This window comes from Phyllostomus hastatus, unplaced genomic scaffold, assembly GCF_019186645.2.
Source record: "Phyllostomus hastatus isolate PE091 unplaced genomic scaffold, TTU_PhHast_1.1 phas_contig_209, whole genome shotgun sequence".
Classification (NCBI taxonomy): domain Eukaryota; kingdom Metazoa; phylum Chordata; class Mammalia; order Chiroptera; family Phyllostomidae; genus Phyllostomus; species Phyllostomus hastatus.
Window position 1 is genome coordinate 9965173 of NW_025333735.1, and position 15989 is coordinate 9981161.

The 15989-nt window shown below is 44.5% G+C and overlaps 1 protein-coding gene across 2 annotated transcripts in view; it reads right to left on the minus strand.

Moving 5' to 3' along the window:
- AK5 (adenylate kinase 5) overlaps positions 1-15989 on the minus strand; it is a 207089-nt gene that overhangs the window by 31062 nt on the left and 160038 nt on the right. The gene's annotated exons all lie outside the window — the stretch shown is intronic.

Sequence of the window (15989 nt, forward strand, 5' to 3'; positions counted from 1 at the left end):
CAAGAGCTCCTTGGTTTGACAGTTTTGAAGATTCTTCAGTTATTGTGTAATGTCCCTTAATGAGATTTTCTGCTGTTTTCTGGTTATTTTATCAATTCTGATTATCTCTGATTAATTCTGATTACCACACTCCTTTGACGAACATCACACGTTTGGCTCTTCCCCGTACCTCTCCCACTTCCACTGGTTGCTAAGTTTTAAGATTTTACACTGGATAATAATAATAGGTAACCTTTGCCAAGAGCTTGTGGTACTGGTCACTTCTCTAAGCATCTCACACATATTAATTTAAAATAGTCTTAAGAGTCAGGCACTATTATTATCCCCATTTTACAGATGGGGAAGCAAAGACACAGAGAAACGAGCTCCACTGGCCAGTAGCTGGTAAGCTAGTAAGTAGCACGTTTAGGACTTGAAGCCAGGACGCTGGCTCACAGGTGCCCTCTGCTCCCTTCCCTGCTGTGGCACAGCTGGGGTCCTCATGCTCACGGACAGGGCCATCATTCCACTCTGCAGGCGGGAGTGGGAGAGGCTTGGAGTCTGGCACACCTGCTGGTAGGATGGTTTGCTTGAAAAGCACATCACTTCCCAGCTCCATATCATTTAATAGCTTCTCATTCCCCACAGAATAGAATCCAACCCCCAGAGGGGTGTCCAATCTCCCAGAATCTAGCTGCATTTAACTTCTCCAACGCTGTCATGTCCAACTACATACTGTCCCTTCAATAGACTACACTTTTCCAGGCCACTGTGCTTTTGCTCTTCAAGGCCCTCAGCCTGGAAATTCCTTCCTTCCTCCTCTTCATCCCTTCTGCCATAAATGAGCCCTCTCACCCTCGCTTCCGGTGGAGTGAGTGGTTTACATAGCACTTGGGTGCCCTTGGCCCGTCTTACACTTGGTCTCCATGTCCCTCACTAGCACAGTGCCTCGCACACAGTAGGTGCTCCATAAATGCCGCCTGAATTGAGGTTTCCCTGTCAAGGGAAATGTTGAACCTTAAAAATGCACATGATTGAGATTTTAGTTTGGTAGTGAGGATTTATGACTTATTGTCCAATTATCCTGGTTTGCCTCTCTTCGTATTCAAAGCTGCTTCCTTGGGATGTTTGGCAACTTCCCTCCTGAGGGACATTTGTTGTGTTTCTCATTAGTAGAAGGGCTTCTTATTCCCTCTCCTTTGCCTTGGCAGAAAGTAAAGTTAAAACCCACAATTTCTACCTTCTGCTCATCCACACAGCTGCTCTTAGCCAAGGGGGTTGGGTCAGCCCCCTCCCAGCGTTGTCTTGGACGGGTAGATGCCACAGGGAAACGGCAATTACTCGCCAAAATTGTGCGGGGCACTTAGAAGGAGCAGGCGATTGCCCCCTAATGCTGCGTCTGCTCCAAGCACTGTGGCTCCTGTCTGCTGAGGCATCTGAAACGGAGAGTGTGGGAACACAAGAAGGCCCCTCAGGAAGGAGTGCTTCCAGATACCTGCGTAAGAGGAACCAGGGGCAGAGCTCCTGCAGAGACCACGAGGACCTCTGGGACCAGATTTACCTAGAAACTCTTGCAGGGATGGCTGGAAGCCAGTCACGTGGAAAGGAAAAGATATTTTCAGACTTACAGGGCCAAAATGCTGAGTTCCAGTTATTTCTCTTGTTTCACCATCCTACTAACACAACTATTAGTTTTTGGTCCTCTAAAATGTTGTTTAATAAATCTCGACACAAAGGCAATTAAAAATCTTCAGCTCAAATTAACAACAGCTGTGTGTTAAGTGGCAGCTGCCGCCCCCTGAGGAACCTTTCAAACCTTTCGTGGGACCAGCAGCTGCAAATTCTTCACATTCCTTGGCCGAATGGTGGGGGCACAGTGGAATTTTAAGTAATCTGCACAATGCCTTGATTCTTCCCATGGCTCCAAACTGGAGAACAGTGATTTTTATCACTGCGGTGAAGACCCATCGACTGCTAGCAGAAGTAGGAGTTTTCATATACTGTCACTTGAGTGTCTCCGAGGCCTTAACTAATAGCTTTTAAATAAAAAACAATGGGGCCTTGATATCCCTCCAGGATACTTTGTTGCTTGGCAAAAAATCTTTTGAGATGCCACATATCAGAAAAAGTGGGCTGTGCTCTCTGGTGACAAGATGATTGATAGCAGATGAGGAGCTGTCACATTTGTGTCATCTCACTGATTTTTAGTGTGTCATTACTCAAGCCTTAAACCCCTGAGCAAACCTGTACCCAGTATGGCATGGTGTGATACACAAAGAGAGTCTGGAATATGAGGATCCATTTTAAAGTGGTCTGGCAACACTTCCAAAAGAAATAAAGGGGTGAAAAATCTTTTTTTTATCCTCCAGTGCCATTTAAATTTTTTTTTTCATGTGAGACCAAAGTGCTACATTGTGAGAATGAAAACATTGTGAACTTCACAGCTTGGTGTATTATTCCCCCTAAGTTTCCCAGAGCACTACAGGGAGGGAGGGAGGAAGGGAGGGAGGGAGAAAGGAAGGAAGGAGGGAAAGAAGGAGGGAGGGAGGGAAGGAAGGAAGGAAGGAAGGAAGGAAGGAAGGGGCAGCTGCAGAAGTTCTGCTAGGCCAGGCGCCCATGACTGCATTCTCACTCAGGCATTCTCTTTGAGGGGGAAACTGGCTGCATCTCCTCAGCGTGCCCACCTGAGCCATGGTTTCCAGGGTGCTTTTTTATTTATTGGAGTAATCTTCTCTTAAGGAGACAGCTCCTGGTTTCATTAGCTGAGCCCTGCCAGAGAAGACCTCCACCTCCTAAGCATCTGTGGCAGGGTGCTTGGCCTCTGGGCAAAAAGGATGAAATGGCAAAGCAGTACGTTCCAGCACATTCTGCACTCAGAAAGCAAGCCCAAACAAATAAGGAGGTCAGGTAGATAATTAGCTGACCCCCGATCCACACAAGTGCACGTGTGTAGGTTTCTGTTATGCTTTTATTTCTATTTTTTTATCCTCACCTGAGGACATTTTCTCACTGCTTCAGAGAGAGAGAGAAAGGGAGAGAAAAACATCAATGTGAGAGAGAAGCAGCGATCAGTTGCCTCCCACACGCACCTGGACCAGGGATGGTACCCAAAGCAGACATCAAACCTGCAACCTAGGCATGTGCCCTTACCGGGATGAATCAAACTCACGACCTTTCTGTTATGGGATGACATTCCAACCAACTGAGCCACACTGGCCAGGGCTATGCTTTTATTTTTAAAGATTTTAAATAGTAATGGCATAGAGCAGGTTATGGTGTCCTTTGTTGACATTTTATTGTATCTTATTAACTGTAGGATGGAACCTGGAATTAAACATGAGGCCTATTAATACAGCTCTTCATTTGACAAATACCTGTTGGGAAGCTCATGTAGATCAGACACTGTGCTAAGCACTGGGAATAAAAAGACTGAGAGGCTCTGCCTTTTCAATCGGAGAATTCACCGTCTAAGGGAAGATGGCAGGTGAACCCAGTGTCACAGAATGTGTAGGGCTGACAGCCTGCCTGTGAACGGCACTGCAGGGGCCCCGGGACAGACTCTTGGCCAGGCAGGGGAAGAGGGGCTGATGAGCATGCACAAGGACCTCTGTCTACGCAGGAGAAATGAGGAAGAGAAGGGGATAAGGCTGAGTTTGGCGCACTCAGTGAAGTGAAGAGGAGCATGAGAGAGTCCTGCGGAGACGGACGGGAGGGGAGGCCTGCGATGTAGTGGTGCCACTGGAAAGGGGCTGGGGCCGAGGCAGGCCCGCCCTGGCACAGTCTGGAATGTGAGGTTTCTTCACTTCATGCAGGAAAGATTTCTCAGCTCAAGTCCAGGTGATTGAGAGTACACTTATTAAAGCTGGGGACATTGAAACGAAGTCATAGCTTAAGATAGAAAAAGGCAAGAGCACAGTGACAGGAGTGAGTTTGGGCTGGGCTGCCTAGACTCAGGAAAGGACGTCACAGTAACAGGAGTGAGCCACCCTGGGGTTGCCTAGACTTCCTTTCCTGAGTCTGGGCAGCACAGTGTGGCCAGGGCGATTGAAGCTGCTCACTCCCTGGTTGGGGGAAGAGGTGTAACCTATTCACTCCTAAGTGTTCTTGGTTAGGGAAGATAAGACCTTGCAATGTATTAGCTGGCTGTTAATTGTTCAGCCTTTATTTAACTGTCTCAGTCTCCTTCATTCCTCTTGTCAAGCAATTTCCTAGCTTGTTACTACACTGCTTCAGCGGAACGTGCACGGGACAGGCACACCTAGGAATAAACCCTGACTCTGACACTTACTAGTCTTGTGGGTATGGATGAGTCTTTTCCTTTCTCTGAGTGTTAGCTTCCTCATCTGTAAAATGGGTGGGGAGAGACAAGAACCAAAGAGACAGGGAGAGTTCTCTGCTTCCTCCTACATTTGACTCTCCTTCATTCTCCTCTTCCATACCCAACCAGTTGCTAAGCAACTTTGAAAGGTTGAGTCTACCTTTGAAAAGTGGAATCTACATTTGGAAATTTCCCTTGTCCTATCTCTTTTCCAAGAAATTGGTTCTTCATAAATGCTACTTATACCGAGGGGAAGTTGCTCCCCACTCTAGCCCCTCCTGAGTTACATCTGTAGAGTGTCAGTCAGCATATCGGGGCTTGAATGAAACATAGTCCAACAAGACTGGGGACCAGCCATCGCTTCAAGATGTCCAGACCACGTGCAGGTAAGATACACTTCAGTGTGTGTGCATGAACACACACACACACACACACACACACACAGAGATTTGACAGTACATGTACAAATACATGAATCTGGTTTAGAAAACTCTTGAAGTTTTTCTCTAAGGCACAGCATTCCCCGAGTTCTAACTGCTCTTAGCAAAGCTCTCCAGGCCTTAATTCCCATCTCACCCCAGCCTCAATGTTCTTTAAACCTCTTCGGCCCCAATGCCCTTCATCACTGACCCAACTGATTTGGCTGAACCTGAGAGTTCATCATTCTATCAGTCTATCCTCCCGCTCGGATCAGGTCTTCTACTCCCTTTCGCTTTTCCCTTGACCTTTTCCTCAGCTGTTCTCCAATCTCTTGGTCCTCATTATGGCCTCACTGATTTGGCCCACGCCCTTAGGGATCCACTTGCCTCCCTGGACAGCTGGACACCAGGCCCTTTCTAGCAACTTTGAGTCCTTTGCTCCTTTTGAATTCTGTTGTGCCTGCCCTGAGAACCACCAGCCTGCTCTCTCTGCCCAACCCATCATTCACTTTATATGCACCTATCCTGGGTCACTAACAATTCTTTGAGAGTGTCAGAAAGCCAAGCCAACTGGGTCATATTATCTAATTTCATAATAGCTTTTAATGCTTCTTGGCAACTACATTCCTCTTTTGCTGGTACCACATTGGATGTCCGTGGGTAGATTCTAATATATTTCCCTACTCCCCTCAAATCCCCACACACAGTCTTATTCCCCTCCTTCTTCTGAATTTTCAGTCTGTCTATTCACTAAAAAGATTATTTTCCCCCTCAATATTATCAACACATATGTTTCTTTTATCGTTTCTTTCTTCTGTTTGGAAGACTTTATACAACTATTCAGCTTAAGGCTGACTTCTCTGCTTTGGCTCTTGTAACATTTTCCTTCACGGTATTTTTCATAGTATATAATAACTATATATTATATGTGTACAATACCTATATATACCCACACATATATTTACTTAAAGTCCGTCTTCCATATCAGACTCTGGTCCACAAGTATAGGATGTGGGTATGTTTTGCTCACCATGGTGCTAAAACACGGTAAACAATTTATAACAGTGGCTGAACAAATAAATAATTTACTGATGAGTGGATTCTGTCCTCCTGCCTACTCCAAACTCTTCACCCTCTCTTTCTTGTGCACATTAAATTTATTCCTCTCAGTTGCTGCCAGCTCTTCTCTCTTCTGTACAACAACATGTGTGGTTTCCCCCAATGCAAATAAAATATTTCCACCATGGTCTGCATCCTCTAGTTGTCCTTATGGTCTTTCCCTTTGTTCTCAGTAGCCTAAAACTGCCTGTTTCCATGTCCTCTTCTGTTGACTCCTTTTACTCCTGTAAGCTACCTTCTACCCTCATCACTCTCTGAAATTGACATTTTAAAGTTCAACAGTGATTGCATAATTGTCCTATTATTTAATGACCTTCTTCTTCTTCGCTGATAGCCTTTACTATCTTTGACTCTTCAGTGGCGGCATTTACCACCACGGATAAACTTGAAATTCTCTCTTCCCGAGCTTCCAGAACACACAGTTTATGTACATTCTCTTCCTTCCTTTGCCAGGGAGAAGCTCACAGAGTAGAAAGGCTTTATGCTGGGAACCCCACAGAAGCATGCAGTGTCACAGGTGATTGTTAAATAGGACCAATGTCTAGGAGCTGTGTGGCCCCACAAAAGTTTCAACTCTATTCCCTTTTACATAGAAGGAACAGTGGACCAAAGGACTCAAGTTCCCGGTTCACAGCTCAGACCTTTATCTGGTTTGATGACTTTGATCAAATTTCTCATCCTCTCTGAGCTTCAACCTCTTCAGTTACAAAATAGGGATCAATGCCTTCTAGCTATGAAGGCAAAATGAGGTAATACATGCAAACTGCTTGGAATAGTAGCTGGTACAGTGTAACAGTAAGCACCCTGATTACTATCTGTTAAATGAGGCAGGGAGTGTTAGTGAAGCTGAACTGCACTCCCTGCTCAAACACTCCATGCGCCTAAAAGATCAGACGCAGCATTTTCATATAGTGGTACTACTTTGTCATCTTCAAGGCTGGAGAGTCTTCATGGTGGTGGCTTGTGAAGGTACCACATGTCCTTTGCAAATCCAACAATCCTGTGTTTAGATAGTCTATGGAGTTGTTTAAACCTATCAGATTTCTAACCCTTGAAATACAGGGTCTGGCACAAATCATGCCCCTGTTTTATTACAAAATCATAAGCAGGTAATTCTGTAGCATAACAATATCACACTCAAGCACACCGTGTGACATGTTAGGTGAGATGTCCAAATTAAAACTATAAATTATTACACCCATATTATTACCCCACCAACCACACTCATGCAGGTGTTACTTCTGCCGGACCCTGTATTTCTTTCACTGCAAATGAAAACGGGCTCCAAGGATGGGTTCAGAAGTTTAGGATTTAATGATTCCCTTCAGAGGAAAGCTCTTACGCCATCAGATCATGAATCGACTTTGCCCTAGGAATGATCTTCAACCACTGTGGGCCCCTGAGTCAGTCTCTTTCAACATTGCATGTTCGGGATGAGCTGTATCACCATGCTGTTTCTGCAGGCCGTTGCTGGGAATTGATGCTCTCTGACCAGAAACAATTAGGAAAAACACATCTTTATCCTTAGATAGCATTTCTATTAGCCTGACATGTACTGATCCTTCAGGTTATTTGGTGATAAGATGAAATATGCCAGTGATAAGGCCAGTTGAAGGTTATAAGAAAGAGCTTTATATGGGACTGGAAACTTCTTGATGGCACGGACTGTGCCCTATTTATCAGTGCCTGGTGTACAGCAGGCACTCAATAGTTGTTAGATGAATGAATGAATGAGTGAATGTATAGTGAACAATCTGGGAGCTTCAGGGAGGTAGGCCTATAGATGACATTGGAAATTAGGAGACTTTTTTCTGGATCATTCCTGCATTGGACTAGCTGAGTGATCTTGAAAGAGTCACTTTGCCTCTTTGGATGCTAGCTTCCTGGTCTATGAATTGAGGAGTCTGGATTAAATTAGGAGTTTCTTATGCTATTTTGTATACCTCTTCCAAAATATTCCAACTTCCCTTCCATAGTGCTCCTTCCTGAGGAAAAGTTACTCATCCCCACCTTTTTGAACTTGAGTTCCCAAGTGTCTTGCTTTGGCTGATAAAATGCGGGCAGAGGTAGATATGTGTCATATTTAGGCAGAGGGTTTCTTTTCTTTTTTCTCTGTTTGCCAGTACAAGGTTTTCCACGTTTCTTTTCTCCTTGCTACAATACTGGCAACGTTTAGATAGCAGGGACTCGGTCGGCATGGTCACCAGAGTGAAGCCCAGGCAACTGCTCATGAACATGTAGCATTAGTCCAGACAAAGAACAAGAGGAAGAAGAGGAAGAAGTGGAGGAGGAAATGGCTTTGTCGTTCTACACCACAGAGATTTTAGAAAGGCTTATTTGTTACTACAGTATAATTTATCTTCTTCTGACTGATGCTCTCGCCAAATTTACTGTGTAACAGAATCACCTGGGGGATGAAAAACTGTCTTGAATCAGTCAATCCGTGACCCTCCGGGGTTGAGGCCTGGGAACTGAGTTTTAGAAAGTTCCCCTAGGGAAATGCACAGTCAGCTGCAGTTGACTCTGAAATGTGTGGGGAAGAAGCAGCTGTGCTGACGGGTGAGTAGAGGCAGACACGAGACAAAACCAGTACAATGAAATGCGAATGGTGCAGTCTATGCGGTGCATATGCAAGTGTTAACTACAAAATTCTCTCAGCTTTGAGGAATGTTTGAAATATTTTCATAATAAAAAGATGGTCTTTTAAAAAAATTCCCCTGGTGATTCTGATGATTAGCTCAATTTGGAACTTCTAGACGAGGAAAGCAATTTGCAGCGAACTCCCAATGGTCACTGCAGGAAGTCTTTGTTGATACTTAATATTTACAATGTAATAATCCTGAGATAATGATTCTATCATGAATTAATGCCTGGCATGATGGTTCACAAAAATCCTCATTGCCTTATCAATAGAAGGGTCATCCTGTCTCTTGCAGATGAAGGGAACATTTTGTTTTCTCAGCACCGAGCCCGAGAAAATAGGAGGGGGACGGTGGCCTGTTTTGCCCCAGTGAGTGGTTCCGAGACAAACACGTTTGAGAGGCCATCGCAGACTGTGCAGATAAAGGTGTGTGGTTCGCAATGCTTTTGACTTGGTGTTTGACCTAGTAAGTCTTCTCTGTGTTCTGTTTGTAATAATTCACTTAATCCTTACAGCTGTTTGAAGTGGGTGAGATCTGTTACCTGCCATGCCGATGAGAAAACTGCCCAAGGGCCACTGTGCCTTGGTAGCTGCTAAGCTGTAGAGCTGCTCGAGTGAGGAAATCAGACAGACGTGTTGTTCAGAAATGCACCGCAGCCTGCAGTCAGCCAGGAGCGGGGCCTTGACCACGGCCGGATGAAATGCAAGATGTGCAGTTCAATATTGCTGAGATATCTTTACACCAACTCTGCCACTGCGTGTCTAAAGTTCAAACTGACTCAGTGTCCTGCACTTTCATTTGTGATATCTGACAACCCTGTCAGGCCCCACCACTTATTAGCCTGGTGACTTTAGGGACATGATTTCATCTCTGTTTTGACAACTCCAACAGCCTAGGATTTTGTAAATCACAGCTAAAATCCACCACAGGCACAGTGAGATATGTGAAATATTTAATTCAGATGAGACTCTGAAATTGAATTCCATACTCTAACTCTTACATCAACAGAAGACAAGGAAGGTTCAGGTCTTGGGTGAGAGAAAAGGGCAGGCACCATGGTGGTGGCTCCTGAACATTTCTGCCCCATGCTCCACCCTACCCCCGTCTCCAAACAGGGACTGAGATAGTACTTCCAGCCTACCCACAGGAAAACAGCACTGAAAACCTGTCCTTTGTTTCTTCCCCCAGCAGTCTCCAGGGCCTGTTCCAGGCACAACTCACCCAACTGACAGACTGGAGCCTTCTAAAAGGTGCTTCATGACCGGCTCTGCTTGTTTTGGTTTCTGAATTCTTGGGCTTCATGGTTCTAGAGTGCTCTGTCCCTTCCACATTCTTCTTAAACTTATGAAGCCACCTCATTTCCTTTTTTTGTGGCCCCTGCCCTATGATCTTAGGCATTAAATGGATATAATTGGCAATTTATAAACTTAGTCTCTCCCTTCTATTTTTCCTTCTTTTATAGAAGATAGTTTTTCTCCACTGTGAGGGAAGTATATGCTTTTTATTGAAGATATAGATAATTTAGAAAAGTCAAAAGAAAAAAATTTTCATGACCCTAAAGGTAACTGATGAAAATCCATTTTGTTTTGCATCTTTGCAACCTTTTCTCTATGTGTCGCTCTCTGGTCTGGTTTTCACTGGGAATCTGTCTGCTCTGATATTTCTCCTCTTTGGGCTTCTGCATTCTTATCTGAAAATACACTTGTTAGACTTGATAAATTCCAAGGTTATTTCCTGCCCTACCGTCTATGTTTTTGTTTTTGTCAGAGAACTTGGAGAATATTTGTGCTTACAATCTGCTTTGTTCTGTGAAAGGAAAGGAGGGTATTTAAGACAGGCAGGGGCATATTTGGTGGATGTTAGTTGGGTTACATCTGGGTTTTGGGTTCAATTTGGGGCCACACCGCAGAAACTGATTCATCTATGCTGTGATGAGAATATAAAATTGGTATCACCTTTCTGAAGGGCAATTTGGTTAATATAGGTCAAAAGTCTTAAAAGTTTCCACATTAATGAGTTTATCTAAGGGGTAAAATAACTGTTTGTTTGTTTTTTTTCATAAATACTCATTACGGCATTTTTAAAAGATTTTATTTATTTATTTTTAGAGAGGGGAAGGGAGGTAGAAAGAGAGAGAGAAACATCAATGTGTGGTTGCCTCTCATGTGGCCCTCACTGGGGACCTGGCCCACAACCCAAGCATGTGCCCTGATTGGGAATTGAACCTGAGATGCTTTGGTTCTCAGCCAACACTCAATCCACTGAGCTATGCCAGCCAGGGCCATTACAGCATTTTTAATTAAAGCAAAAAGTTGGGGAAAATACACCACAACAGGAATAGACTGAATAAGTTATGTTATAGCAACACAAAGGAATAATATGCAGTCATTAAAATGATGTGTTCAAAGAAGACATACAAATAAATACAAACAGTATGATTCCATTTATATAAAGTTCAGAACTATCTATGGTTTTCTTTGTGGGGGGCAGTGGATAGAAGGGGGCTGAAGGGAGCCTTCTGGGGTGCTGGTTACGTGTTCATCCTTGATCTGCATGTTGGAAGATGGGTATGTCCACTTAGTGAAAATTCATCAGACTAAGCACTTATGATTTGAGTGTTTCAGTTTAATTATAAAACATCTTTTTAAAATGACATATTCAGTTTTACAATTTTGGAAGGATGCCCATGACATTTTGTTAAGTACAAAGAGTATGTTTCAAAGTTGTGGGACCTCATTTTGGTTAAAAATGTCTATTTTTGACTGAGTCTTAGGAAGACCTTCATAAAGACAGAAGCTGTCCAACAGAAAGAGACCCTCTCACCTGCAGGGGAGACCAAGAGAAGCAGCCAGTGCCCTCTGCTAGGGCTCAAGGCTAGGCCAGTCCCTGCCAAGTTTGCTGCCACCACAGTGGGGTATGGGAGAGGAGGGGTGGCATCACAGGGGCTTTGGTGGGTAGCCCAAGAGGCATCACTGGGCAGCCCCCAAAGTAGCATTTCAAAAGTAGGGCCACAGCCCCTGCCCACTTGTCAGGCTACCGCCCTGGTTTTGAGAGTGGACTACAGACTTCTCGGAGGCCCAGCTTGACTGTACTCTCCACTGCTGCCCTGGCCACTGGTGTTGGCTCCGCAGAGGTGCACCTTCCGTCTATTACTTTGGTAAACTCAGTCCTACCATGGATAAGTAAACACGAAAACTGAAAATAAAAAGGGACAAACCCACTTTCCAAGCTGCCAGGAGGAGGCCTGTGTTAGAATCTGCAGTAGATCTTTTCTTTCTTTTCTCCCCTTTTCTGCTCAATCCTTCCACCCTCAGCCACTCCCTCCCCCTAGCTGTCAGCCTGCTCTCTATCTATGAGCCTGTTTCTGTGTTGCTTGTTAGTTCAGTTTGTCCATTAGATTCCACACATGAGTGAAATCGAGGACACGGACAACAGTGTGGTGACTATGGAGGGGACGGGGGTGGGGTGGGTGGAGGTGGAAGAGTGTATGGTGGATGGTAAATGGTGATGGCAAAAATATACTAAAAAAATGTAAAAATAAAAAATGTAAAAAATAAATTTTAAAAAATAATTAGCAGTAGAAACACAATTTCTTCGTTCTGTTTTATTCTAAAAAATTAAATGTCATGATTTTTAAATGCACACATGGCCATTTGGAATATATACATTTACCAGCTTCCCTTGCAGATAAAAGTGCCCTTGTGACCGATGGGAGAGGAGCGGAAGTGGTAAATACGACGTCCAGGAAGTGACCTGAAAGGGAAGAGGGGTGTTCTTCTCCCCCATTTCCTCTTTCCTGTTTAATGGATTTAGGATTCAATGGCTTGAACACCAGCAGCTATTTTAGGGCATGAAGTGACTCTGGAGAAGCCACGTAGAAGAGTAATAGAATATTTCCTTATTTCTGACCACAACTGAGCTTTGGAAACTTGGGGACAGTAATTTTCTAAGCTCTCATCATGTTGCATTTCAACCCATCCATCCACCCACCCACCTGCCCGCTCATTCATTCTAATTATACAGAATGTCTACTAATTGCCAAGTTTCTCACTGCTTAGCATTCTCTTCCTTTCTCAACAACACACGTCGGAATGAGGGGCTATCTCAGGGCTTGCCTCAATAGCTCCACCAAGACCAAGCTGAGACTTGCAAGAAAAATAAGACTGTGTTTTACACGCTGTTCTGTCCACACCAGTTTCCCATGCATTTACTACAAGAGTGTGCCCAAGCAGGAAAAGATGCTGTTGGACTACATAGGTTCTTTCCATTTTAACCCAAGGTCATTGGGCTGGTGTGGATGAGGGAGTGTGTGGTACTAACTCGGTAATCAGCTTTCTAGCAGAAGGCATCACTCAAAGCACGGGACAACCATGAGGAACATCTTCAGAGTCAGTGCCCCCAACAATACAAGAAAAAATAATACGTAGGTGACGGGAACCTGTCATGTTAAAGCAAAATCACCGCACGCAGTTACAAGAGGGGTCTTTCATCGTCTGGACCACCTGATGTTTGGTTTAAATATATTCCATTTGGAGCTAAAATGATGCCCCGGACTCTTGTTTCTGGAGCTTGAAGTAAATGGGACATTTTGTAAGGCTAAGACAGTCACTGCCTTCTGAAGCACTGGCTTGTTGTTCTGCTTCATTCCTCAAGGCTAGACATGCTCTCCTACAGGGAAACCTGTGTTGTTTTGTTATAAACAACTGCAGGAATGTGTCAGAGGAGAAAGTGGCAGCCCACAGGCAGGTTTAAGCCTAAGGCCCATGAGATATTTTCTCACTCCAGCTGGCCCTGATCCCAGCCAACCACCGCTGCTCCAGGTGAAGCCTCACTTAACAGTTCAGTTCCTTAGAGAGTGTTTAATTGCTTTTTTAAAAGGGGAATGACTCACATGTTTTTTGAATTTTTTTTATTTTTTAAAGATTTTATTTATTTATTTTTAGACAGAGTGGATGGGAGGGAGAAAGAGAGGGAAACATCAATGTGTGGTTGCCTCTCTCGCTCCCCATCCGGGGGACCTGGCCTACAACCCAGGCTTGTGCTCTGACTGGGAATCGAACCGGTGACCCTTTGGTTCTCAGACTGGCACTCAACACACTGAGCCACACCAGCCAGGGTGAGAGTGTTTAATTTTAACAAATGATGGCAGAAACAGATACAGGCACTCACCCAACCTCTTTACCTTTGTCATGGCTCCCCCAGCTTGTAGGTATCCTTTCTTCTTTCTAATGGCCCCTTTCTCAGGATCCTCTACTTCTTATTGTCTCCTCTCACTCTGCATATAATAGTTACAATGATAGCTCCTGCTTGTTGAATATTTACAGAGAGCACTGACATGTTAACTCGGTTCATCTGCACATTACCCCCATGACCTAGGCACACCCATTACTTCTACATTACAGGTGAGAACACTGAGGAACGGTGGGTATAAGAATGTTGTCTAGGTCACACAGCAAGGACATGGGGATCTGGGGCTGAACTCACGTCATTCATGCTCTTAACTTGATTCTCTTTTTACAAACGTGCTTGACTCTCTCATATTTAAAAATATTCCACTTTTGACTTTCCTTTCCTTTAGAAACTGCCCTAAGCCTTTCCTTTCTCAGGCAAGTTTCTGGAAAGTGTACTCTGCACACATCCTCACTCTTACCCAGTCACCCGAACCCACTGAGGCGACTCCTTTCTGTTCCACTGGTGCTGCTCTTGCTGAGTCACCAAATACTCTTCAGTTGCCAAACCCACAGATTTTTTTTATTACACTTCATTTAACTTTCCCAGATGGAAACCCTCTCCACCCTTGCCTTCTATGATGCCATTTGCTCTCAATATCCCACTTCCCTCTCTGCTCTCTCCTTCTTTGCCCTGGGCCGGGTTTTTCTTGGAGTCCAGGTCTCAGTTCTCCCTGTCCCCACTCTCCCTCAGCTCCCTGGGGGACCTCTCACTCACACACGGCTTCACTAGCCACTGTGATCCTGGCGAAAGCCGCATCTGTGTCCGCAGATAGAACTGCTACTTTGGGTATCAGATCTCAAATCCTTTTCTTTAGTGGACATTACAGATGTTCCATAAGCATCTCAATCTTAAGATGTTTTTTAATGTTTGTAACAGCTTTACTTTCTTTTAAGATTTTTTTAATTGATTGACTTTAGAAAGAGAGAGGAAGGGAGAGAGAAAGAAACAGAGACCTATTGTTCCACTTATTTATGCAGCCATTGGTTGATTCTTGTATGTGCCCTGACCAGGGATCGAACCCAAGACCTTTAAGTATTGGGACGATGATCTAAGCAACTAAGCTACCCAGCCAGGGCTGTTCAATTTTAAGATGTTTAAAGCTGAATTCTTTGTCATTCTCTCAAAACCCATTCAGTTTCCACATTCCCTATCTCCTCGAAAGGCACCTCTGTTTACCTGGTTGTCCAAACGAGTCACTTCTGAGTTGTGCTAATCCCTCTCACTCACCTGTATACACAGTGGACCTTTCAGTCTTATGAATTCTACTTCCAAAAATCTCCTGGATCTGTTTCCTCTCTTTCATTTCTGCTGCTTCCTTGTTCCTCACCTGCACGACCATCCAGGCGACCTCCCGACGGGCCTCCCTGCCGCAGCCGCGGCTCCCTCTCACTGCTGTCAGAGTCTCTGTCTGAAATCCAGATCTGCTGACAAGTGACTAAGTAAAAGCCCTGAAGGTCTTTCATGCCCCGGCCTTTACCTCCGTCTCCTGCTCTGCCTCTCACTGCTTCCCACCCCGCCCCCCAACCTCTGAGGCTCTCTCTTGAACGCTGTTCCCTCTCCTTGCCTGGGCCCGCCCAACTGTCTTCACATAGTCCTTTTCTTTCTCAGAACTCAGCTCTGGTCCTCATGCCCCCACTTCAGTCTTCCTTGCCATCACCTATGCCTCTGCCACTGCATGTGCCAAGCTGTGCTGTCTGCTCCCTCCCTATAAGAGCTCCTTGAGATTATGGAGCGCCACCTTCCATCTTCATGTGCTTACGCCTATCACTTTGCTGGTTGGTGTACAGTAGAAACTCAATAAATATATCAAATGAATTCATGAGAGTCACCCAAAAGAATATACATCTAATGGAAGAATCTATTATAGCAACAAGATAATATATTTATAACTAGGGGAGTTAAGCAGCCCCCTTAAAGTCTAAATAATTCCTGGCTTAGGCTATTTTTCCTCCACCTCCATATTAAGCCATTGTTTGAGGTCAAGATACAGTCAATGAACTCCATCCAACATGCAGAGAACATCTCAGAGGCACCAAACTTCCTCAGTTCCACCACTATCACATTCTCAAATATTTGTTCACGGCTGCCCATGTCCCTCTGAAATATAATAGTTTTGGTAATGTTCATTAAAAAGGTACCCATGATACATCTTCTTAGTAAAAGATGCAGGGGACATATTCTGAAATCAGTTTGTGTTGGGAGGGGGTAGGGTAATGGTTCCAAGAGTTTCGTGGATTCAGATAGTTTCCTGTTTGGGGGGTTATATGGAATTTCCCACAA